The sequence below is a fragment of the Pteropus medius genome, unplaced genomic scaffold (assembly GCF_902729225.1).
Source record: "Pteropus medius unplaced genomic scaffold, Ma_sr-lr_union100, whole genome shotgun sequence".
Lineage (NCBI taxonomy): Eukaryota > Metazoa > Chordata > Mammalia > Chiroptera > Pteropodidae > Pteropus > Pteropus medius.
Window position 1 is genome coordinate 6,141,028 of NW_024347791.1, and position 24,364 is coordinate 6,165,391.

Genomic DNA, 24,364 nt, shown 5'->3' on the forward strand with positions numbered 1-24,364 from the left:
TTCCTTGGTAGGAAACTAATCTTTTCAAGACGATTATGAGCAGGGCCACTGTAGAGCTAAGCTGTGACTCAGTGTCTAACACAAGAGTCAGACCATATACCTTTAAATCCTGGGTCCACTGTTTCCTGGAGGGCTGTGTGACCTGGAGCAAATTACTGAAATCTTACCTGCAAAATAGAAATAAGAATAATTGATTTGTTATGAGGATTAAATAAGGTTATCTATGTAAAGCATGGAATAAATGTTAACTATTGTTATCGTATATGTAGTACAGACTTGGAAATCTTCACAGAGAGAAATAAGATGCCACAGCAGGCTTTTGGGATAAACTTTTGGTAGGGGGCACCTTTCGGTGGCCATCAAATCACCCTCGGAAGAGACTTTACCAGAATCCATTATCAGAAAAATTATCTGAATCCTAGAAATAGACAAAAGAGATTACTGAGTGTTCTCAGTGCAGTGCTGGTCTTGACTTTCTACTTCGTGGGCTGGTTTACAACTCTGTAAGTGCAGAGGTAGACTTGTAGAATTTTGTCTGGCAGAGATGCAAATAATTTAAGTCTGGGGGAGCAGATAACCCATTTGATTGCTGTGTATGTCCCTGTTGGACTTGAACCCAGCAATCTATTAAATTGCATATATATGCACAATTATATATAGTATAATATATAATTATACATAACATATAATTACATTATATATAATTATATTATTTTTCACATTATATGTAATTTTTATATTTTATATTATATATTATATATTTGCATGTATATGTATATAATTACATATCTATTATATATAATTAAATATAGATAATTAATTATATATAATGTATGTGTGTATGTGTGTATCCCTAGTTTCTCAAATGCTCTTTGGACAGATTTCAACATATTATTGGTTCTCTAATTAATTACTGAGTAGAATAAAATCTTTGACATGTATTCCTCTTGTATTTGCATAAATCTTTTTTGTTTGTTTGTTTTTAGAGTCATGCTTTTCCAACCTTTTGAAAAATCATACTTTTACACCATGCACAGAGACAAGGCTTTCTCTGGGGGCCCAAACGAAGCCTTTAAGGAAGCCATGTGATTTCTGGCTGAACAAAAACAACCCAGCAACAACACCTTTCAAACCGAAGCTGGCCACTGAGCGGCCCTGAGCCTGGCCCTCTGCCCCAGGCACAGACAGCATGGGGGTTTTAGGACTTCATTCCCAAGCCAGGCATGTGGAGCCACTGAGGAACTTTCCTCCCCTGCTTCCAGACAAGGTTTCGGGGGTCAGAGCAGAGGCTGGAGCAGCCCCCTGGGGTTGACCAATTATTTGGCAAAGTGCAGAGATAACATTCCTGCAAATTTCCTCATATTGTCCTGCCTCGCTCTGAGTACTCCCAGATGGGATAACGTAGACGTGAGGACCGGGAAAGGATGGAGTACCTGGGTCTCTCCCTACACATATCCCAGTCATTTTCACTAGTACCTCTCGGCCACTCAAGATGAATGTGACCTTGCCTCCCCTTCTCATTCTGCTGCTTTCTGGCAAAAGCTAGAATTACAAAGTCTTTTACCTCCTCAGAATCCCAATGGAAATCCTCTTTTACTGGGGTCAGAATAAAACCTCAGTGTGGCCCAGGTAGCTTACAGCAATTAGCAGCTGCATTACGGTATGAACTCTTGTGGATCCCAGGGCTGAGCTTCAGAGGGGGGCCACATTCCCGTATCCTTTTCTCTCAGCCCAGCCCTCAACCTGCTGGTGAGGGTGAATGAGAGAGATTTAAGATATAGTTTGGGTAGAATTCTCAGAACTCGTTGGTAAATTGGATATGTGGGATTAGAGAAAGGGAGAAATCAAGATTGTATTACTCAGGGTTCTCCAGAGAAACAGACCAATAGGATAGATGTAGATACAAACATGGACATATACACATACAGACACATACAGATATGTAGAAAGAGGTGCATTATAAGGTATTGCTCCTGCGATTATGGAGGCTAAGAAATCCCACAACCTGCCATCACCAAGCTGGAAAGTTGGTGGGCTAGCTCAAAGGCCTGAGAGCCAGAGAGCCAGGGGTATAGATTCCAGTCCGAGTCTGAAGGCCTGAGAACCAGGAGTGCCAAGGGCAAGAGAAGGTCAATGTTGCAGCTAAAGAAATCAGGCAGAGAGCAAAGGCAATCTTCCTCCATCTCTCGTTCTATTCAGACCCCCGATGGATTGGATGATGCCCACCCACACTAGGAAGGGCCATCTGCTTTACTCAGCCCACCAATTCAAATGTTGATCTCTTCCCAAAACACCTACACAGACACACACAGAAATCATATTTAACTAGATATCTGGGCATCCGTAAGTTCCCAGGAGTTTCATGGCAAGGACTGGGGCTTTGTACAATGGATCTTTCCAACACAGTGTCAGTGAGCGCTTGCTGTTATCATTCGAAAGAAGGAGAGGAAAAGTTACATATTTAGATGCACATGTAGATATGGATGGCACAAATACTTATGAATAGAAAAAAAAGACAGAAGGAAATAAAAACAAAATATTGACAAAAGTTATCTCTGTGTAATAGGCTGGCACGTCCTTTTTTCGAAAAAATTTTTTTTCAGTTTTTGCTTTTCAATATTTCCTACAAACATTTATTCATTCAACGAATGTATTTGGCATGCTTACCACATATCAGGCACCATACTAGGCCCTGGAGTATCGAAAGGTAACAGAAAAGGGTGTGAAGGATAATAGGCATCCCTGCCCCAAGAGCTGACATCCAAAGCTGAAGACAGAGGACAAAGGCAAGGTGCAGTGCACAACTTCAAGGCCATCATCGACATCATACACATCACAGACCTCTGTGTTTAGTGGAGTTTCTCTGCAGATGGAAGTATAGACTCTTGAAAAGGGGATGTTTTCAAATTCACATGATAGAAGTGACCATGAGCAATTACAGTGCAGTATGATACGGGTAGGGAGAAAAAAAAAACAGTATCGTGTAAGCACATCTGACGGCAGTCTCTGTGAGTAAGAGAAGGCTTCTCATAGGAAGTAAGATTTTGGGCAAACATGAAAGGCAAGATTCACTGTTACTTTTGTAACTAGAATAAAACAAAGTTGTGGAGAGCGGATTGTAAACTGACAAGGTCCTTGCAATCTGTGAGGCCAACCAAGGGTTACCTCATCTCCACAAATCCTCCTAAGAATGGGAAGTAGGAACTGATTAGAGAACAATGCGGGTGTTGAAATGCAAATGATTTTAGCAGGCTGCGTAGGGTGGGGATTACCCTATGGAAATGCAAATGATTATAGTAGGATGTGGAGGTGGGGAGGGGATTATCTCATTTTAGTCAGCAAATGTATGCGCTTGTATAAAAGCAATTTGCAAAAATAAAATCGTTCTCTATTCCATCGCCAGTGGTTAGTAGACCTCCTGACCCCAGCTTTCTGCCTTCTTTCTTTTCTCGATCTCTCACCGTTCCCACTCAGGATTATTTTCCAGGGCTGCGCTGCACGTGGCAGGATTTACCATTTGCTGGACGCGGCGCAAAGTGTTTTAAAAATAGTATTGGCTGTTATTGAATGATCAGCAATTGAATACTGAATGAGAAAGAAAGAAAAGAAAGAGGGTGAGGAGGAAGGAAGGGAGGGAGGGAGGAGGAGGGAGGGAGGAGGAGGGAGGAAGGAAGGAAGAAGGAAGGAAGGAAGGAAGGAAGGAAGGAAGGAAGGAAGGATGAAAAACGGAATATTAGATTTAAAAAAAGAATAAAGATCAAATGATGACTGGTTCATTCTACCTCCACTTCGAGGAAGAATCGCAGGTGAAAAAAACAATTGCCTGACTCTCAGCCCATAGTTCTTCCTTTGGGCCCTTGCTGCTCAAAGTGTTGTCCATGGACTGGCAGCATCAGCTTCACCCAGAACTTGTCAGAAATTCAGAATTTCAGGCCCCACCGCTGACCCACTGAATCAGAATCAGCATTCTAACCCAAACTAACAATTTAACACCCGTGATTTGTGCACACATTGAAGGTTGAGAAGTGCTATACTTGTGATTGACAATTTCAGCTGCACATTAGAATCGCCAGGGAATTTATACAAATCTAATTGCCTCCATATAGCTTAGCAGTTAAAAGCACAAGTCCCGAATCTAATTTCCAGGTTCTCTAGTTTATTAGCTGCATGACTTCGGGCTAGGTTCATGACCTTTTGGTGCCTTGGTTTTGGTGTCTTGGTAGGCAGCTATGGACATGGTTCCCAGCGGTTCCTGTTTCCTGGTATTCACACACTTGCGTGATCCCCTCCCCCTTGACTGTGGGCTGAACCTGTGGTTTGCTTCTAATAAATAGAATACAGCAGGAGAGATAGGAAGTCATTTCCAAGATGAGGTAAGAAAGGACTGTGACTTCCATCTTGCTCACATCCTCTCTCTGACTCTTCTCATTTGCTTACTTTGATAAAGGAAATCAACGTGATGTGAGCTGCCCTATAGAGACTCATGTGCCAAGGAACTGAGGCTCTGAGTCCAACAGCCACAAGGAACTAAATCCTGCCAACAGTTAGTGACTTAACTCATATATGAGTCTTCCCCGTGTCTAACCTTTAGATCACTGCAGCTCTGGTTGACGACTTTATTACAGACTTAAGAGAGACCCTGAGTTCAAGGGCCAGCTGAGCCACATCTGAATGCTTGATCCACAAAAACTCTGAGAAAATAAATATTGCTTTGAGCCACTGAATTTTGGCTGCACAGTAACAGAAAACTAATGCAATCTATAAAATAACTGTGATAGTAGCACCCGCTGCATAGAGTTATTGCAAGATTAAATAATTCCCAAAAAGTGCTTAGAATAGGACCTGGCGTATCATAAGCATTATTCACATTTTATTATTAGATATTATTAGAAAGCATTAATGCTCTTGATACCTACTAAAGAATGTGAGTACTTTCTCTATTACCAAGTGGCCCCAGCCTCCTCTGCTTCCTGAAAGTTTCTCTACCTTCCTTGTCAATTGACTGCCGCTCCAAGTTGGTTTCAGTGTGTCTGCTTCTGGCAGTTCATCCTCATCCTGAAAAAACTATTTAAAAAATCAGCTATTTCTAATCTGCTGTAGACTGGGAACATTGGTAAATAAACTTGTTTTAATTGTGACTAAACTAAAAGTAAATAGGCTCTGATTTAGGGTCTCAGGAGTTCTCCAATGAGTATAATTAAAGGCTGTTTTTGTGCTGTTCTTCAATACAAGGGGTTTGTTACCGTCATTTTTGATGCTCCAAGGCTCTTGTGGCTTCTAGTTTCTTGGCTATTTTCTACTCTGTTGAAGTCACTAGCTTTAGGAGACCTCTCTGAATTTCTACCATGCACTGAATATATTCTACATCAACTATGTCATTTATCACACTTCCGATTCTATTCATCCCTAAGCTCAAATTTCTCCTAGCTCTATCCAGAAGTAATTTATTTCAGTCAAAAAATATTCTTTGTTTTCAATGCTTCAGTTTAATCAAGTTTAATTTCTGTCATTTGCTATCAAGAGTCCTAATTTATACCGGGATTAAGGGAGATTAGCGTGAGGAAGAAAAGATTAAATGAAGATTAGAAGATACATTTCTATGTAAATGTGTGTGGGAGAAGAAGGGGGATTGGAAGATGGTTTAAGGCAGAAGGAACATCTAGTGGGACTTCTCCAAGGTGAGAGGGAGCAAGGCAAGTTTGAGGAACAGAAGGAAAATCTGTGTGGCTGGAATGCAATGCATAAGGCAGAAAGTACAATGGAAGTGTCAGGAGCCATAGCATCCTGGCCTTACACACTGGCAAGGAGTTTGGGTTTCAGTCGAAGGGCAAAGACACAACACTCGTGGATTTTAAGTCAGAGCTTAGCAAACTACAGCCCTGAGGCAAATCTGGCCCTCTGCCTCTTTTGGTAAATACATTTGTATTAGAACATAGTGACGGCAATTCATTTACACAATGGCAGAGGTAAGTAATTGAAACAGAGATTCCATAGCCTGCAATAAGCCTAGAATATTTACTATTTGAGCCTATACAGAAAGAGTTGTGGACCCTTGGTTTACATTCGTTTGGTTTCATGATCAGACATACACTCTATGCCATTTCTGGCTGCTGGAGGAGAACGCATAAGGGCAGCATTCTCCACCATGTTTCCCTTCCTTTACACCCAGTAAGGGCTAGAGCACAGCGAATATCCTTGCGTAAGAAAGAGTGGGGGTGGGGAATGCAGTTAGCATTAATATGATGGCTAGATGAGGGCCAGGGGAGGGAGGGAGCAATTGGGGGGATCGTTTTATGAACTATGTAGATGTCTAACCAATGTACTGTACACTCGAAACTAATTTAAATAAATAAATTTTAAAAAAAGAAAAAGAAAGAGGAGGGGAAGACAAAGGAGAGGCCAATGGCCAATGGTCTGGATGATCCACAGACAGGTAAATCGGATGCTATCGGAGCTGGTCACATTTTTAACAAACAAAGAACATTTTAGAGAATAAGAGAGAAGAAATAGAAACACATTTTTTTTTCTCTCATTGGTATATCAGAAAATGTGGGAGCAAGTACACGAATTTAGATTAGGTTAGTAGTTTAAAACAAAACAAAAACAAAAACAAAAAAAAAGCCACTCCTCCCGGCCTGACATCTGTATGACACCTCTGCCCACGGACAATTCCTGGAGTGGTGAAACCTAAGAACATTACTCTTATGTAATCAAAGGGAGGAAAACACCAAGATGAGAAAAGACTACACTGGTTTCAAAATGCACAGTTGCTTAGATCTTTCTTGGGTTTACTTAGGAGCAGCATTTGCTAGTAAAACAATAATTATTCTCTAACTTTGGTTGGGAGTAGGGAGGGTAAGATAGAAAATATGAAGCCAAGGGAAGTTGTTGCTTCAGGATAGCTGGCAGAGACCCAAAGTACAAAGTTGTCTACACACTCTCGAATCAGTGTGAGACTTGAAAGAGAACTATGTGCTGGCAACACGGGCTGGCCCGCCTTGCCAGAGCGGAATTAAAACCATACCTCTACCTCATGCAGACATCACCCACTGGAAGGATGTTCTCATAAATCCCAGCCTTGGAGCCCATCTCCTGAGCAACCCCCTCCCCGTTCCCCTTCTCGTTCACTCCTCAAACCAGAGGAACTTAATAAAAACAGAAGGAACGCATCTCTCCAGAGCTTCTCTGAGCTGAAAGAAGTGGGAAAGAAAAATACACAGAGGATGAAGAGGACCACTCTGGTCAATTCTGATCAGGTCCCAAGAGACTCCACCATTGTGGCCCATTTGATCTGGGCCACACTGTGGGGTGCAAAGTCCATGGATGCTGACTCCACAGTGCCTACAGCCACAGGAGATCCCAGATCTGACTGCCCTTTCCCTGAGCTACTCTTCCCAGTACAAAGCCAAGGAATTCCAGGTTGATTGATGAAACTCTGACCTCATTCCAGAGAAACTCCCAAATTACCCCAGAGAGAACACAAATAACTATACCTTGTACTTGCATTGAAAACCAAGGATGAATCACAGCTACAGAAGGGCAGGGCAGAAAGGAGTTTTTGTCCTGGGACAGATCCCGCTGTTTCCTTTGGGAGGCCCTGAACTTGATATGCAAGGCTCTCCTTAAATTTGACTCAACTCTCCCGACTTTTTCCCTCTCACGCTGTACACAAACACTGTCAGACGGATTTGTCCCATGTTCATTCCACAGGCACCCTGGCTCCTATCACTGCACCAGCTAGAATGTACTTCACCCTCATCTGGTCCTGCCACATCCAGGAAAACACTTTAGTGGAAAGCAGAAAGTACTGATATACCCGAAAAGAGAAAGAGACCCTACATAAAGCTAGAACTAGCTTTCAAGATGGCGGGCGACCGGAAATTTCATGTGGTAAATATAGTGGGGTATTTTTTGCCAAAGCACTTTTGCCTTGTGTGTTATCTCAAGAGAAACATACTGTTAAGTCTCTTTTCTCAGTCCACCTATCATGGTAGAAATTGGTGGTCCTTTCTATACATTTTTTAATTTATCTTCTTCCTGGTAATACCATTCTGCCACAAAGGTAGTAAAAGAAGAAGGTTGTTTCTAAAATGTAGCTACATGTCAAGATTTAGGACAGTATTTTAGTTCACTCCAAAGTTCAAAGATAAATTGGCTTATTTAATAAAAATTAAACCTTAGTTGGGAAAATTCGGGTGATACGCTATTTGGAGTGTCTCCACCAAAAGAAAATAAAGAGTCCAGAAAATTTCTCTGTCAACATATATGTATTCGTCTAATTGAACTTTCTATAAAGTTAACGTTCCATTTGGAGTTCTGGTTAAAGTTCAACTGAGAAAGACAAAAGTAACTTTATAACATTAGCCCTGGATTGGCAACATTCACGACCAATAAGAAATGTTGTTTGAAGCAAGTACCTAGGCCTTCTTTGTGATCAGTTGTGAGCACCCCTCCCTCCTTCCATTCTGAAATACGATCTTCTCTTGAGTTCCACCTCCTAGAGTTCCTTCTACCATTCTGGCCTCTTCTTATTCTACTATGTAGGTTCATTCACTTCTATCCATCCGTTAAACAACTCTGCTCTGGGCCAAGCCAAGGTTTGCCAGCAGCCACCAGAAGCCGGAAGAGAGACATGGAGTGGATTCTCCCTCGGAGCATCTAGAGGGAACCAACTCTGCCAACACCTGGATTTCGGAATTCCAGCCTCCAGAACTGTGAGAGAATACATTTCTGTTGTTTAAACTGCCAAGTTTGTGGTAATTTGTTATGGCAGCTCTAAAAAATTAATACAGCACCCAAACGTGTCTCTAAGCTCTCTGGCCTCTCTCTCTCGGTTCCAGACAAATATCTATAACTGCCAACTTTACATCTCAGAGGAACCTAAACTCAACACGTCCCTGAATTAATGCAACATCTTAGCTACCTGTATTAGTCTGGGTTTTCCAGAGAAACAGAACCAATAGAATGTGTGTGTGTAGTTATATAATAGTTATATATCAGAGGACATTTGTTATAGGAATTGCCTCATGTGGTTTTGGAAGCTGAGAAGACCCACAGTCTGCTCTCTGCAAGCTGGAGAATGAGGAACGCCGATGGTATAATTTAGTCTGAATCCAGAGCCCTGAGAACTGTGGGGTCACTGTATAAGTGCCAGAGTCCGAAGGCATGAGAACCAAGAGCTTTGATGTTCAAGGTCAGGAGAAAATGGACATCCCAGCTCAAGAAGAGAGAATTTGCCCTTCCTCACATTTTTGTTCCATTTGGGCCCTCAAAAGATTGGATGATGCCCACCCACATTGATGGAGACAGATCTCTTTACTCAGTCTACTGAAACAAATGCTAATCTTTTCCAGATACATCCTCACAGACATACCCAGAAATAATGTTTCACTGGCTATCTGAGCATCCCTTAGTCCAGTCAAGTTGATACTTAAAATTAATCATCATAAGTCCACTCCTTGTCAACTCGACATCTCATGCATCTCTTTAACCCATACTTAATCTCCAAACAAGGACATGAACAAGGTCATAATTCTGCCTAACATGATACAACTATCCTGCGTACAACCAAAAAGGCACTAACCCCTTCCTCAGAAGAGGAAGTAAGTCCTTGAGTGATGTTTACTCTGCTCCTTGATATCCTATCATTTAAATACTGTGGTATAAAGTCAATGCATCTTATGTTACATGACAAGGGGATAAGAGAAGAAAGAAAAAAAAAAGGTATTTGCATAATATGTGTATATAGACACACGAGTGTGTTTATAACAAAATAAAGAGGAAAAACTCACGACAATCACAGTCCTTGTTTCTGTAATGGTCACATGATCATAGCTGGCCTTTATAACTACCCTTTTCTACTATGCATTCTGTATTCTCTTTGCCTCCAGCTGGTCATGTTTCCTTACCAGGTGGCGTGACCCAAACCTTCATTCCCAAAGAACACGGTCATTAGAAGTCCTGCCTGGATTGGATTGCTGTAGTTTTCTATTAACCTCAATCATAGAGGATGATAATACTCAGAGACGCCCTCAGGAACCTCCTGTATTACAGGTACACTCTTCCTTACCTCCACTGTGGAGTAAGTAGTCCAATTTCTCCTTGGTAATTGGGATCAATCACCAAATCAGCACAGTAACTCCCTTCCCTGCCTGTTGATTCAGAGGTATGAGGAGTCCAAAGTGGCCAGGCAGCAGTCTTAGCTTCCTGTTCAATGGAATCATTGTTGTACCTCTTAATGGAAGCATTACTCCCTCTGCAACTAAGACCGATAGGCCAGCAAAGCATAAAGTAAGTCACAAGAACAGGAATCAAAAGTTTTTCTAGTGGGTTACTCGGGGTAATAGTGAGTGATGTCACTCCCATTTCCACCTCTTCATTGCTGGACTCGTGAATCATGGCTATAGTAGAAACAGCACTATATATTCAATGCTGACTCAGAGCATGTGCAGCCTTCTGGAGAACCTGTCCCAGCCCTCCAAGGCATTGCCACCTAGCCTGCACTGTAACCGCATCTTCAAAAGGCTATTCCTCCATTCTGCCAAGCCAGCTGCTTCGGGACTGTGGGGAACACAGTAAGACCAGTGGAGTCCATGAACATGGGCTCATTGTCGCACTTCTTTTGCTGTGAAAAGAGCTCCTTGAGCCAAAGCGATGCTGTGGAATACTGTGATGATGGCCAAGGCATTCTGCGAGTCCACAGATAGTAGTTTTAGCAGAAGCATTATGTGCAGGAAAGAAAAATCCTTATACAGAGTGTCTATTCCAGTAAGGACAAATGCAGCCCCTTCCATGATGGAAGCAGTCCAAGGTAACCGACCTGCCACCCAGGGGACTGACACTCTGCTGAGGGCTCATGCTTCCTGTCTGCTCTCAGAAGGTCATCTCACAACCAAAGACTCTGCCAATAAAATGGCAATAACGTTATGCTCTCCCTCACAGCAGTGACCATGGTGTTTTGTTGTCGTTGTTATTGTTTTTCTGTATCTTTGAGATCTATTTTAGAGCTAGTCTCATAGTAAAGGCTTGTAAGTGTTTATTGATGGAATGTTCGGATGTCTTTTAATACCAGTTAACAACACAGCTGTCCTGCAGAGAGCCCTCAAAAAGTATTGTCACTTGACAAAGATTTTAACTTAGGGCTGCAGTCAATATGTAATACTATTCCTATGTGGTATTTCGAGCTTCCAACAGCCAAATTTCCTGATTTTCCTCTAGGGAGTTTCTCCTCCCCTACTCTCACTCTTTGTGCTTTGGATGGAATATGGGAGTGGGTGTCCACCCCTGGCTATAATATTGACCTGTGACCCAAATCTGGACAATCAAAACATCACACCCTACTGGACATATTGAGTGGCACTATGATCGGCAATGGGCATGTGATCCAATCCATGGCAATCGGTTCAATGAAAGCTAATTGTGAGACTCTGGTTTGAATAGCTATTAAAGAGTTGACGAGAGCTGGACTTTTTTCCACTGGTCTTGGGAAAGTGAGGTTGCAAGCCAGGAGTGGCCTGACGTCATCAGAGGAGAAGGACTCTGACAATGACGTGAACCCAAAGGAAGACGAACCAAGAGAAGGAAAAGACCAGGTCTTGATGACATTTTTGGAGCCTCTAGATTTAGCTATACTTGAACTCATCTTGCCCAGAGCTTTTGCCATGTGACATTATAAACTCTTTTTTTTTTTTAATTAAACTAGCTTGAGTGGGTTTTCTGTCCCTCGTAGCAAAGAGGGCTGTGACAAAACTCTATCTTCTGAACACATCTCAATTTTTTGATGCTTTGAACCTGAGAATTCCAGCTTCAGTTTATTACACTGAGCAATTAATGATGCAAGTCTCAGGAAACTGAAGCAGTGATAAACTTATGAAGGCCCCTAGCGTGACGTGAGGATCTAGACAGCTTTACAGTACAGGAACTATAGTGATATCTGTGAAACTTTTAAGGACTCAAAGGGTTGAAATTAATTGTATCTTAAATTCAAACATCTTTGAAGAGAAGTCACATTTAATTGGAAGTAGAATGCATACAGTCACCCCTGCTTCCATTGTAACACCAAATTAGTCCCCGTTAATGGGTCCCCATTTATTTTCAATCACTTGTTGCTATTAAATATCTGTACTGGCATTTTAGTCAGGAAGACATTAGCTGAGCCTAATTGCTCAGACTCTATTGAGCAGACAGCCTGTGCTATGAGATAGCTCTGAAAAGTAAACAATAGAAGGCTTAACATGCAACCCTAGGAATGTCAGGTATGTAGTCATAAAATCTAATAATTTCAGCACAGGGAGCGCCTTAGATGAGCCGCCAATCTTCTCTGTGCCCTGAAACATGAAATGCCCTCAGACCCAACTAATGAAAGGCTAACCTCATTGCCAACTGTTAAAAAGTATTCTTGAAAAGACAAAAATCAGGATTCTGATACGAATATAAAATGAACACGTCCAAGATTCCATTTTATTCATCAATTAATAAGGAACCCTAAGGTGTTCAAAGGAGAAGTCAAAGAACAGACACATATGTAGGCAATCAGGAGTGCTGATTGCATTTCAGAAATGCTGAAACGCGTTTGTTAATAGATGCAGGACTGGGTTCTTCCACCAAACGTTCATTTGCCCTGAATGTGGACCAGGATTCTTTACATGATTATGGTTATTTTTTCAACTTACAGAGTTATGAAATAGTTCAAAGACAATAAAAGGTACAGAGCACTAGAAAATTAAAGAACCCAAATTAAAGGAGACTGCCCAGCATTCCATATGATATCCAGTAATTTCTTTCTCTCTTCACCAAAGATGTATGCAATTTTTCCTCTCAGTATATAATGTTTTCACTAATCAAATATATATTACCCATGTTATTTGAGCATTTTTGTGGTTTTTGAAAAAATCTCACTGAGCCTCAGTTTCCTTACTTGAAAAGATGAAATTGTAATATTTGTTTTGTAGAGTGCGGTGAAGATTAAACGCAACAATGTCTGGGAAATACCCTAGAACTGCACTAGACACCTAGTAGGTTAGGGAAGAATTTGTGCTTCAGTAGAAAACTATGCACTGTCTAGAGCACATCCTTCTGGGTCATATGATTCTGATTCTATGGTGGCTCTGCAACTTTCATGGCCTTTGAGTATTTTTATGATTATAAATCATAGGTAACTGATAGCAATGCAAGTAATTTTTGTCTATAGACATGCAAATAAATTCTGTCTGGCAGAGGGATAACCTGCTCCCTCCTTTAAAAAAGGTGGTTTTGCAGTCATTTGCAAATTCATCATTTCTACTCTATAAAAGTCTGCATTTTGACTTCTCCTTTAAATCAACTGTAACATCCATCAAAAACTGCCTCCTCGAATATCACCAGCGCAATTCTTGGTAAGACGAAGCTGAGTTTATTGTTTACTGCAGTGAAGAAAATACTACCTGGCAAAGCTGTCTGGGAGGGAGGAAGGGAAAGTCGGAATTTACTAAGCATCAGAAGCTTGATGTAAGATGGGTTTTCAAAGTAGGGCTTTGATTAGGGTTGGGTAAGGACCATGTACCAAGTCAAGGATGGATGGACAGACTCATTATTTGCACAGTTTCTTTGCCACTGTGAGGACATCAGCCTTGCAGCTGAGGAAGGCTTTTATCCATGCAGAAAGCATACATACAACAAGAACATATTGATCAGCCATACTAAGTGACAGTTGAATGAAGTCCAGCTTAAATGCACCATGGAGAATGAAGGGATGCAAAAACTGAAAAATGAGGTTTGCCAGGGAGCTTGGAAAAACCAAGAGGCCCTCTTAGGTTTCCCCTAGACCTCACTATTTGTTTGATTTACAACCATCGCTTACCAGTCTTAGTTTCTCTCATTTAGGAGCAGACTGGCGCCATGTTACAAGGGTATCAGGATAGCAAAAGTCTGGTAATGGGGGTCATCTCTGCAGAAGCCCAATGGACTTCATCCACATATGCTACAATTTGTATAGATTTTGCTCCTGCCTTTGCATGAAAGTCAGCTAAGCCATTTCCCTTACAGGCAGTCCTTTCGGTGTGAGCTTCAATTTTGACAACAGACAATATTTAATGCCAGGACATATCAGACTTCCAGGAATTTCGCACAATTTCTGGAATACTTATAACAAACACCTATACAGATACAACATAAAGAAGGCTTAATGTTTGGACATTTGGCTAAATAGGATCACAGATTATTATGAAATAATACTTAATTATCTTTTTGGCCAAAGAAACAATAAAAGATTTCAAAGACAAATACAGCAGAAGTTTAGCTCTTACTATTGAGAAGATTCCGTTTTCTTAAGTAATCAAAGACTTCAATGACATAAAACAGAAAATTATTTTGATAAAACACAGAATCTTTGCTTTGTTGGCAGAAAACTTTTTATAATATCTTATCAGGAGTAGACCAACAGTCCAAGAAAACTTTGTCCATTTAGCAGATGAAAGAATATTAAGTTTTAGTACACTATTGATATTAAAGCTTACGTAAAAACAAACAAAAAATGCTTTTAACAAATTCATCCAATCTTATTCAACTTGATCACACACAAAAAAATTTTTCTCGAGATTTCTTTTTCATAAACTTTCTACAATGTTCTGTGTCCATTTTAGTTCTTATTCTCTTGCCCATTCTGAAAAAACCAGGACAAAATTAATTTGTTTCCCTTAACAAAAACGCATATCCATACTTCATACTTTATACCTTTTTTTAAAGCCAAAACACATTCTACTTTTCTTATATAAGTTGTTTCCCTTATTATTTTTTTGTAGTTTTAATTAAATATTTAGAATTCTTAACCTTTAGCACCTTTGCTTTCTGGTAAAAATTAAGAAGTAAGCAATTGTGAACTGCCTGATACACCAGCATTCTTTAGATTGATAAATTTATAAATGCATTCCATGATTTTTAGAAATATATGCTTTTCTTTAGTACTATCTTTCGATGGGGCACAAGACATGTTTACTAACATAGATTTCTTTAGTTACTCTGTAATATAAAGGCAGAAGTGGATAAACCTATGTTGAGTAATTAATATTTTATTATTTTATCTTATTTGGAAATGATCTAGCTATTCAGTGACTATTCATCATTTAATTTAGCTAGCGAAAAACTTTAAAGTTTCAAGTTACCAAAGAGATTTAGGAAATCATTTTCAAGTGCACATAAAATATAATTAATGCTAACAAGTTCAACTAAAAAATTTATTTTCTTTATATCTATTTAGTTGATCTTAACAATTATATCTAGATTACCTACAAAAACTTCATTAGGCATTACAAAATATCAGTCATCATCTTAAGTTATTTTTTCTTGATGACAAATTTATTTAACCAATAAAGCCAAGTAAAATAAAAGTATATATTTAATTATCATACCTCTAAAGACATGCCTGTTTTAATTAGACCAACAAATTTAAATTAGCTTTAATACTGAATATTTTCCTCAGATTCCATGAACCTGAAAAGCATTTGGGTTAGTTTCTGTTATATTTTTGAGAATTTTTATACAAGCACTTGTTTATTTAAGCCAATTAAATAGAGCTCTTTTACAAATTAGCAATGCCATCCAGAAGTAGAAAATATCACACAACACATAGAAACATACAGACAGTCACAAACAGAGATCTATCTCTTTGCCTTCATTTTAAAATTACTGCCATGAGACAGGTATGTTAATGTCAAAGTTCACTAGTTACAAAAGAACAGTTGGAATGAGTTAAGTTTGTCTGCTCAGATAGCTAAAACTTTTTCTTATTAATATTTTTGGTGAAGACAATTAATATCTGTATTTGTCCTTGGCAAGGGAGCCTTTGAGCCAGAGCAGCAGTCTGTGCTTTCAAAAAAACTCTCATTTCCTATTTTTCTTCTTCAATCTTAGGAATTGGAGATGATAAACATAGGTGGGCTTTGAACTACTTCTGGAGCTGCAGTTATGGTTTTGCAAAGATGTGTAAGATAAGAACAACTGCTCTCAATTCCCAAAGAATTGGGTTGTAACTTAAGTGATATCATAGGTTACTCTACTCTTGTCCAACTACATCATCCCTAATTTGCTTCTTTCCCTTTGGGTACCTAGTTCTATTTCTGATCATAGTTATTAAAGCTTTTCAAGTATTTTGTCAGGTTTCAGCTGGGACAAACAGTAAATATTTCTGGCAGTATTAAACAATTCCGTGGACTCAAGAGGGTGCAAAGGTTACTAACTTCCAGAGTTATCCCCTCTGATAGCTAAAAGAGAAACTGACAGCCTGCCTGTCCTGGGCAGGCAGAAAGCCAAGAGCCAAGCCCTTAGGAGGAGAGGCAATAGCAATTCTGAGCGGGGGGAAGGATCAGTCATAACCAACTGGTTTGGATTTGCGAAGGAAAGGACCATGAAATTTTATTTCCCTCTCTCACTGGGCTCAGGAGGTAATCCATTTACAAAAACTGTTGAGGATCCTCCCTTGGTTAAAGAACTCTAATAGACCCCTAAGATTGGCCTTAGACCAGGGAGAGAGAGATATCTGAGGACAAGAGCCTCTAAGGGAGAACATCGGTCTTACAGTCTTCTATTTTGGTACCTTTTATCTCTTTAATTTTTCATTAGCCTTTTGCAGCAAATCTTTCAATGAAGCTCTTTTGAAATTTTCAAAGTCTTTCATACCAATTAAAATTAGGTATCTCGTTCTGTTTATTTGATTTGTAAGCCCTTGCTCTTCGGTGCACTTTTAAATGATCTAATCTAACTGGAATGTTCCTCATCATTGCCATTGTAATTTTAGGTTATAATTTCCTTGGAGGCTGACAGCATTTTGATATGACCCTAGCCAGAAATGGAGGTCAGCTCACATTTCTGTCTGGCCTTATTTTGGAGCTTCCAACCTCACGGTTATCCAGTCGAGTTTTTAAGACATAAAATTTTTAGGTTGTCTTTAATAAAGTTTTACCATTTTTTTCCTTTTTCTTAAGTACAGAACAATTTTACTTCTAATGTCCTGATATTTTTATAATACCCGCAAATAACTGAAGGCAAATAGGAAGGGGTATGAGTGAACTTTGATTTTTGTTCTCATTTCTGTCCTTCCATCTTATTAAGGGAATCTTAATGACTAACCATTAAAACAAGATGAGAGCTCTGTAAAAAAAAAAAATGTTTTCCTTCTTTTCAATTTAAAAGTTTTTCCAATATAAAGGATCCATCATCTGGCCTGGACAAGTAGGATCTTAATAGTGACTCAGATCAATAAGCCTTTTTATGGTTTCACCAAAGACAAAACACAGACCTAGAAAATTCACTTCCAGAGTTAGAAATAGCCGTTCCAAAATACAGAGAATTACGTGTTTTCCCCCCTTTTAAACAGAATAGGGTGTTTAGATTCCCTAAGCGTGGAGCCACAGCCTACTCGGCTGCCCACCAGATGCATATATATCCTCCAGCTGGCAGAAAACAAGAACTAAGGGGCCCCGTTTTAACCATCTTTAGGAGAAAATGGATAGACGCAGAAAACTCTTGAGAGCTTGGCACTGTCAGACATAAAGACGAAAAGGTGCCACTTACCAGTCACAAGCTCCAGATAAAATCTTGTGTTTCTGTCCTACTGGATATAACCACCCAGAATCCTCAGTCTATTTGATTGCCCACCAAGGTGCACCCTGGCAAGTGTGCCCTCCAGATGGTGGAGGCCAGAGAGAAAATATTTTCACTGGTCACAAAGGCCAGGTTCTCAGGACATTTAACAAGACAAAAAGGGGGAGACACCAGACAGAGACAGAGAAAAAAACAGAGACAGACCAAAACAGAATTAACAACACCCGTGAGTACTCATACCAAATAACCAAAGACACTAGTTCCACAAATATTTTATTCTGCTAATCTAAATTTAGAAAAGGGAAGAAAACCACTCTGCTTCTACCGAACTCTTCGGGCAGAGTTCCAGGAGACTGAATTTGCAAGAATTCTTACCTTTTTTCATCGGCTCATGTTAGCGGTCCCAGGATCTTTCTACTGCAGCAGCTTCGAGGTGAGCAGTGTCTAGCCGGTGATGTATTCTGCTCACAGGAAGAATCGTTCCTCTACCTTTCTATGTTCTTTTGGCTGGTCTAGTAATTAAATCAACATGAGACAGATTAGCAAGAGAAAGTAGCCAACTTCAATTACATACCTACATATGGAGCCCCCCATACGTAAGAGATTCAGAGACAGAAAGTTAAGATGAGGTGTATGTGGCATTCGGAGCTCAGGATGAGGTAAAATGCCTTAGGGCCTCAGAGTTAGGGAAGGTCATTTGCAGGATGATAAGAAATGTCCAGTAATTACAAGTTTGCCCTACCCTATAGATAGGTCGTAAAAGTTTTTTCTGGTGATGACTCTTAGTATGGGCAAAGTTCCAAATTTGAATTCTTTCAGGGAGAAGGAAAAGTTTCTCCTGAGGCCTTGACTGCCTTCAACTCAAAATAATTCACATGCCAAAGTGGCATGTCTTGGGGAGACCTGTTCTGAACCCCTTCACAGTATTCTATCTTACTTAGAAATTATCTAGCCATCCAATGAAAATTCATTAATTAACTCAATTTACTATCAGTCCTAAAGATCTTGGAAATGAATCTTTTAGCTGACATGCTACAAAATATAGTAACCGTTGAAATTAAATTTTTAAAATAAGTCAGCACAATTTTTTATTTTTCATAACTATAAACACTAAATATAAGAAATACTAGTTTATTTGATCAGTAAACCTGTGTAAGTTTAAGAACATACCCAAGAAAGATAAATTCATTAGCTTCTATTATACTTTACTATGCTAAATCAGAGAAAACATAATTTTTTTATTAAATCAAAAATAACAAACTAGTCTAGTGTACAAAATTTTACCTAAAATATCTGAACTTGGGACTCTTAAATCATTTGAGTTGTTTCTAGCAGAATATTTTTTTAACATATTGAAAGTATTAGTCTGATTTTCTTAATTTCTGAGATTTTTTTGAATATTCAATGAATATAAGCATTTATTTGAAATAAATCAGAAGAGTTTCTTTAATCTTTAGAGAAATTTCTGCTCAACAGATCCCTCCTGGTGCCTCATCAATCAATCATTTTACTTTTTACATAGTTCTGCTGTTTTCTTAGCCAAGACAGGGCAGTTCTTTTCCATTGTCTTTTGTCTTTACAATACCTGTAAGCTGTCTTTATAAAAGACTCCCTCCTTTGGAATTGAATAACTGAGATGAGAGAGAGCATCTCCACGTTTTATCTGCAAGGCCATAAATTCATGCAGATTTCTGCTTTGTTTTTATCCTAAGCTATTTCCAAATGCTCGGCAGGTGTTGGAGTTCTGGCAATAGGGTTATTTTCCTATTCTAATCTATGCTTATGTATTAAATACTCAATTTCTGGCTTAACACCATTTATCAAAAGAATGAGGGGAAAAGTCACATCCCTTCTACGTCTCCTGAATGCTGTCTAAAGCTGTTAAAAGCCTATTCCTGAAGTCTCTAAGATATTCATCCTTCTTTACTTGCGACTGGATTAGAAGCTGATCTACTTTCTTAGGGAAGACTTTAGGGATAGATTCCAGAAGATCTTATCCAACATTTACAGCTATTCTAAACTCCTCTGATTTCCTATGAAATTCAGGGTTCTTTAAATCAGGGATCCCCAAACTTGCCCCCCACCCCAGGCTCTTGAACCTGTACCAGCATGTGGCCTGTTAGGAACTGGACTGCACAGCAGGAGGTGAGTGGTGGGCAAGCATCACCACCTCAGCTCCACCTCAGATCACCAAGCATGAGATTCTCATAGGAGCATTCTCATAAATGGTGGTTTAAAGCAGCGGTCCTTAACTTTTTTGTCACCGGTGACAAAAAGTTAAGGTGACAAAAAAGTTAAGGACCGCTGCTTTAAACCACCATTTAGAGCTTCCAGTTCTGCTTTTTCCATTTATTTCTTAGCATCTGAGTTCCCCGCCTCCAACACTCATTAATAGAGACCTGTGAGTCCTGTATTAAACGTTCGTAAAATTATTCTAAGTTCCCCTGCAAATTTTCCCCCATCCTGTCAGCTCTCAGCTGAGTGAAACCAAGGCTTGCAATCAATAGAAAGGGGTTTTGTCTATTCTGAGGGAGATTTGACTCTCAGACAACTGAGCTTAAGGGGACCTGTCAGGCCAGAAGGGAAGAGGAGCAAATCAGAGGGAGTAATAAGGGCAGACAGAAACAGCACAGAATTGAGAGAAAATAGTAAGATGAGAGCTATTATTAGGTTCAAATCGTGATTTCAGAGGATCTAAAAGAGAGACAATTTTCAGTGTGTGTTTGTTTGTTTGTTTTGCTTTGCTTTGCTTTGGCCAAGGAATCTCTTAACGAAGAGATTTTGGGATCTGAATGTTTTTGAATGCTTCTTTATGCCAATTGAGAAATGTGAAGTGTTGGCAGTTTGAAGTTTGTTCCTTTTTTGAACTGAACTTCTCAGTCCCCAGAGCCAGCCTGAAGAAAGGACTTGCTTCAGGGCCTACGCCCATCTTCCTTATGAATTTTTCCTATTGGTAGACAACAAAAGTGACAAGGACAGAGAGACATATTTCCAACAAGGAAATTAAGTCTTGTCTCTAGAGCAGGGGTTCTTAACCATTTTTTTTTTTTTTTTGCCATAGATTCCCTTGAAAGTCCAGTGAGGTTTATGAGTCTCTACCTAAAATCCTATTTTTAAATGCTCGGAGGAAAAATATATGGAATAATTTTTTTAAACCAATTATATTGAAATATGACTAAAAATATTTTATAAAAACAAATTTGCAAAATAGTAATATAGGTGCATCTTTATTAACACATTAAATAATATGTTCCAGTAGCAGACCCGATCATTATTGTAATATAAAGCATATAGGCTATTTTGAGATATCTACAAAACTATAACGTAATATGAAAATATCTGAGGTTCTCACTAATACAACCATGGTTTATTGTCTATATTCTTAATAAAGACAAGTTAATGGACCTCCTGAATTCTACCCATATGAACTTTAGGTGTTCACAAACCCTAGTGGAAAACACCAATGAAAAACAATAAATTTTTTAAAATTAACTTAATTCTAGTCAATCGGAAAGCATGCTGCAGGATAATATACACAATATAACCTCACTGCTATAAAAACAAAACCAAAAAGTGCCGTGTTGTTTGTAAGAGGAAAGGAAAGGTGTGGAGAGACACAACCAACTGGTCCCCTGGCTGGACAGGCAGAAGTTGGAGGGACCAATTTATATATTCTTGTTATAGTTCAATATTGTTTAATGCTTTACAGTAAGTGTATTCTCTGGTAGTCATTATAGACTGAATTGTGTCCCCCCTTCAAATTCACATGTCAAAGCCCTAACCCCCAATGTGACTGTAGTTGAGACAGGGCCTTTAGGGAGATAATTAAGGTTAAATGAGGTCATAGAGGTGGGGCCCTAATCCAATAGGACTTTCCTCATAAAAAAAAGGAGGACACCCCCAGAGACCTCCCTCTATCTCCACATGAACAGAGAGGAAGCCCTGTATGGACGCAAAGAGAAGGTGGCCATCTGCAAGCCAGGAAGAGAGGTCTCCCCAGACACTGACCCTGCTGGCACCTTGATCTTGGACTTCCAGCTTCCAGAACTGTGAAAAAATAAAGGTCCGTTTTTTAAGCTATGGCATTTTGTATGGTGGACAAGACACATTACAGTAGTTTAGGAGGGCAGACATACTTTTTTAAATAGTCGGTTTGAAATCCAAACACAGAGTATCGATTTGCAATAAAAAGTTATGCCCTGTGATCAGGAAAGCTTTGGTATCATAAGAGGAAGCTCCCAGAAGGGTAGTCTAGCAGAATCAATACCCCCTCTACCCTAACCCCGTAGCCCATGTCAACGTCAGAATCTTACAATGCTGTCTGATACTCCGACAACTGTAGTTCCCAGCATGATTTTGACTGGTATTTTCCAGTTTCATCTCCCCATCAGCAGTAATAAGCCTTCTCTACTGTGCCACGGTAATTTCAAAAACAGCAGCCTATTTTTCCCAGCAAAGAGAATAATACGAAAACTATTCCCAGGAAAGAAAATAGTGTGGGGGGAAGGAGGAACAGATCTGCCAAAGAATTTCAAAAAGCCAAGAATCTATTGTGTGGTATCATTTAATCTTTGGGTGGTCTCCCCCTCCCCACCCAACTCCTAGCTTTCTGGCCCTAAGTACTCTTGACTTAAGATATCTTGAAGATCACCAGAAATGGAGTCTTGTAGATCATGCATGAAGCCTTATCTTTCCTGGTTTTGCTTTTATTTCAGAGGTCACCCATCCAAAGCACTCCGGGAGGTTCACGGCGCTAATGAATCCCTTGCTGAATTCACAGTAGCAGCTCTCAGCCCACACATTAGTGCCACTTAGACAGAGATCAGATTTCCTTTTTAAGCAAAAACTTCAATAGCTCACAGATCAGCCAGCTGAAAACTCTCTCTCTCTGACTTACAATTTGAACAGTGGGGGGTCTCAGGGAGCAGAAAATAAAACCCAAATTCCAACACAACACTTTACATTTTTAAATCTTCCCTAAGCGCATTTGTGAAATCATCTCTGTTTGCTTTACGAAGAAATGATAGCTCTTTGCTCTAGGTTAAACAGAGAATGCTCTTAGGACAGTTGCAAAAGTGTTTGATCCATTATTTGCAATTAAATAATCATTTACAAGCAGAGAGATCTGAAGAGTTCATTTCTCAAAACATCGGTATAAAAAGGGAATAAAAGTACATGGTCAGGTTACCTCCTAAGACTGTTGTAAAGATTAAATGAGACAATAATATATATAAAAGTTACTGTCAGTGCTGGTGATATTTGAGACTCAAATAAAGCATTTCTTTGGTAAACTTAAAGCCATGTAAGTGACCGTTTTAATAAATTTGGGGAATTATGTCAAGTTAATTCTAGATGAACATGAGCCCAAGGCACCTAAGTTTCTAATACAACTAGTACTGGGATTCTTTAAAATCAGATCTGCAAGAAGGTAATTAAGGTAAATGAACACGATTATGTAGCTGGAGAAATGAACCCAGTCAGCTGTCTTTTTCAGAAAGAGAAGGGGAGAAAATGGGGAGAAAAATGGCCCCTAAGAATATAACTGAGACCTTGTTACTGGTGACTCCAAAGCTTCCCGGGTCCTTCTGCAGCTCAGGGGTAGACATATTTCATATTCCCAGGAGGCTGGAGAAGGCGTGACTTGAAAGCAATTTGAAAGAGGTAGACAGGAATGTTCTCATGTGAGTTTTGACTTTACTATTGTTGAGACTTCACAACGGTCCTTGGAAGGCTGTGAGTGTGAGTGTGAGTGTGAGTGTGAGTGTGTGTGTGTGTGTGTGTGACGTGCCTGTGTGGTGTTTGGGGATAGGGGGAGGTCCCAACGAGAATGAAAGTGTTAAGGCTACAACCCACACAGGTCTGGAGACTTCTACCAGGACTTGGCTCGGGTGCCCAGGACTACCATGAACTTCACCGTGCGCTGAGACTATCAAGACTCCGCCAGCCCTACACACCCCAGACCGAACTCTGCCAGCCCTACCACACCCCAAACCCAACCAGAAACACAATAGCAAAGGACAACTGTGGACTGACCACTGCAGCAATACCTTAGGGCAATTCATCTTAGTGACTCAGACGTAGAAAGCGACCCACTTGGAGAGGAGGGATTCATACTCTGGGTAGAAAGAGGTTTTCCGAAATTCAGACATATAGCACATGACAGAGGCAGAATGTACTCACAGAAAGGCATCAACCCGAGGGCTGATGTTAGGAAATACGGATGCCCACAAGAGACAATTAGCATGTGATAAGTTTCAACTCCCTAGGGGCTTTGCCCTAGGATGGGAATATTAATAATCAGCACATAATTTTTAAATGTCTCCCTCTTAGTTATCCTCCATCCTCCACTAAAGGCTGGTACTCAGAGCCTCGAATGATCATGCTTTGCAAAATAAAGGAGAAAGCAGGGGCAGGATGCATGAGCTGCCCACTTTCGCAGCATCCTAGGAAGGGCTCTGTGTCCTGTTGCTCAGGCAGGCTCCAGCACGACTGAAATCGGGAGAACACGGGTGCTAGCCAACAACTCCAGAGCAGATAAGAGACCTCCATCCCTGTTCTCACCCCATCTTCTTTTCCCCACACCCTCCAAAAAAAACCCTTAAAAGAGATGATCTTTTAAGGCAGAGAGAAAACCAGAACTTGGTTTTCAAACTATCTGGAAAATCTTTAGGAACTTTTGAGACCATGAATCACTTTAATACATTTGGTGGTTAATAAATGGCTCACTTCGCTGCGAGAAGCAAACATAAGTGATGGTCTGGGATGCATCAGACCTACTGGGTTTTGCTTT

At 39.9% G+C, this 24,364-nt stretch overlaps 1 long non-coding RNA gene across 4 annotated transcripts in view; it reads right to left on the bottom strand.

The window, feature by feature from the left end:
- Window positions 1-24,364, bottom strand: part of LOC120614924 (uncharacterized) — a 119,447-nt gene that overhangs the window by 72,799 nt on the left and 22,284 nt on the right. For 3 of the 4 annotated variants that reach the window (XR_005656142.1, XR_005656141.1, XR_005656143.1), the window contains exons 2-3: window positions 17,950-18,086; window positions 101-167 (exon numbers count right to left, since the gene is read on the bottom strand). This is a non-coding gene — a long non-coding RNA (uncharacterized LOC120614924). The remainder of the gene's footprint in view (window positions 1-100; window positions 168-17,949; window positions 18,087-24,364) is intronic. The other variant, XR_005656144.1, reaches the window with a different exon arrangement.